This window comes from Cebus imitator, unplaced genomic scaffold, assembly GCF_001604975.1.
Source record: "Cebus imitator isolate Cc_AM_T3 unplaced genomic scaffold, Cebus_imitator-1.0 Scaffold879, whole genome shotgun sequence".
In the NCBI taxonomy this organism is placed as follows: Eukaryota; Metazoa; Chordata; class Mammalia; order Primates; family Cebidae; genus Cebus; species Cebus imitator.
This window is the reverse complement of record NW_016108194.1, coordinates 140,344-143,242: the sequence shown is the minus strand read 5'-3', so window position 1 is coordinate 143,242 and position 2,899 is coordinate 140,344.

The following is a 2,899-nucleotide window of genomic DNA, read 5'->3' as shown; positions in this document are numbered from 1 at the left end:
TTTAACATATATTTAAATATTAAACATGTAAATATATTTAAATTATAAAGTTAAAAAATACTTTGAATCATACATTATATATTATATATAATTTATAATATACAAATCTATTTCTAAATGTAAATATAAAATATAATATATATTTACTAAAATTTGTCTTTTTTTTTCCTTTTTGTGGAAAATGGGGTTTCACCATATTGCCCAGGCAGGTCTCAAACTCCTGGGCTCAAGCTATCCTCCCACCTCTGCCTCCCTAAGAGCTGGGATTACAGGTGTGAGCGACCATGCCTGGCCTAAAATTAAAAAAAATTAATTTGATTTCAAAAATTTAAATTTTGATTAAAATGAAAGTTTTAATAATAGAATTATATCATATATTATCTTTATCTATATTATATATCTATATAACATATAAAATTTAAATGTATTTAATGTAAATATATTTAAATATATTTATATTTAATTTGAATTATATATTCTTATTAAAAATAAATATGTAAATTTAATATATAAAATGTGTATGAAATATATTTCTACATTTATTTTAATACAACATTACATTAATAGATATTTTGCTATTATATAGTGATATCATTTATATGTGAAACATTATTATCCATATAATTATATAATAATATAATGTGATGTTAGATGTTATCATTCAAAAAATACTTTTTGAGTCAGGCGCGGTGGCTCAAGTCTGTAATCCCAGCACTTTTGGAGGACAAGGCGGGTGGATCACGAGGTCAAGAGATCGAGATCATCCTGGTCAACGTGGTGAAACCCCATCTCTACTAAAAATACAAAACATTAGCTGGGCATGGTGGCGCGTGCCTGTAATCCCAGCTACTCAGGAGGTTGAGGCAGGAGAATTGCCTGAACCCAGGAGGCGGAGGTTGCGGTGAGCCGAGATCGCGCCATTGCATTCCAGCCTGGGTAACAAGAGCGAAACTCCATCTCAAAAAAAAAAAAAATTGTTTTTGAAAGACATTATGTCTAAGGAATGATCTGAACTGCACCCCACCACTGATCAATCTTTAAAACTTGCTATTGCTTTAAGCTAGCACAATGAAAAGCAAACATCTGTGATTTTCCTTTACTACCTAGAGACTTTGGCTATGCAGGTATGAGCATGATGGCTTCTGAATCCAGTATTTGTAAAAAGCCCTTTCCCTGAGATGAGGAGAGGAGGAATTGTGCGTATGCAGTACAGCTTCCTCATAGTTCTGTTCCTCTGTTCCCAGAGAGCCTTGGAAAAATTGGCTTCCTGGAATGAGCCACCTTGAATAAACATGGAATGAGCTACCTTTAAAAAGTGTTGATGTTCCAGCTAATTATTCATCAATGGAGGATTGGATAAAGAAAATATAGATACCGGGGATCGATCCAAGATGGCCATTTAGGAACAGCTCAGGATTGCAGCTCCCAGAGAAAGCGCAGAGGGTGAGTGGACGCTGTATTTTTATTGCCCACAGACTAGGAAATTCCCAGGCGGAGGAGCCCCATGGGTCACCAGCGCAGCTGTGTCAGCCGGCACGGCTGCTTTGCCCCACGCGGCTGCTTTGTCAGCACCCCGGCACAGCGGTTCTCCGTACAAAATACACTGGTCCGGGTGCCCTTTTGGCTGGTGATTGGAGCCACGGGAAGTCGCCCATTCATCTGTTTAAAAAGGGGACTGAACAGGGAACCAGGACAGTAGATTCCAGGGCAAAAAAAGTGCCACGAATCTCAGTGCCACTGTTTAAGCCAGCGCAGTGAGTCGCCGTTCGGGAAAACACACAGATCCCTGCGCCTCTTCAACAGGTGACTGGAACACCAACTTAAAAAAAAAAAAAGGCTCTGAGGCAGGGAGCCAGGCGATCAGGCTCGGCTGGCCCCACCCCCGCAAAAGAACAGCAATCAGAAACTCTCTGGATTGAGAGTTTCACAGCAAGCGCAGCTGAACCTGGGAAGGTCCAGCTCTGTGGGGGAGGGGCATCCGCCATTACCGAGGCACTCCAAAACTACGGAGGTCGTCAGCCAATGCTGAGGCAGCCCGCTGTTGCCAAGGCAACGTGCCACTGCAGAGAGACTCCACCTTAACAGAGGCGGGCCGCCATTGCCGAGGCACTCCAAAACTACGGAGGTCGTCAGCCAATGCTGAGGCAGCCCGCTGTTGCCAAGGCAACCCGCCACTACAGAGAGACTCAGCCTTAACAGAGGCGGGCCACCATCGCCAAAGCAGTTCTAACTACACCCATATAAACAGGACTGCAGGAAAGTTCACTCGGCAGCTGGGCGGAGCCCACAGCAGCTCAGCAAAGCCTTTACAGGCAGACAGTGACTAAGCTGCCTCCTTGCTGGGCAGGGCAGCTCCGAAGGAAAAAAAAAGAAGGCAGCAGCACAACGGAAACTCATAAATAAAGCCCCAAATCCCTGGGACAGAACACCTGGGAACAAAAAGTGGTTTATGAGTTCAGCTGCAGCAGACCTAAACGTACCTGCCCAGCAGCTCTGAATGAACAACGGAGCTCACAGCTCAGCATTTGAACTCCTATAAAGAAGAGACCGTCTCCTCAAGCAGCTCCCTGACCCCTGTATATCCAAAGAGCCACCTCATAAAGGAAAGATCAGATTGACACTTGGCGGGTATCCTTCTGGGACAAAGATAGCAGAAGAAGAAAACTGGTAGCAACTCTTACTGTTCTGCAGCTGCTGCAGGTGATCCCCAGGCAAGCAGGGCCTGGAGTGAACCTCAGCAGACCTACAGCAGAGGGGCCAGACTGTCAGAAGGAAAACTAAGAAACAGAAACAACCTCATCATCAACAAACAGAACGTCCACTCAGAGACCCAATCTGAAAGCCAGCACCTACAAAGACGACAGGTGGATAAATCCATAAAGATGGGAAGAAACCAGTG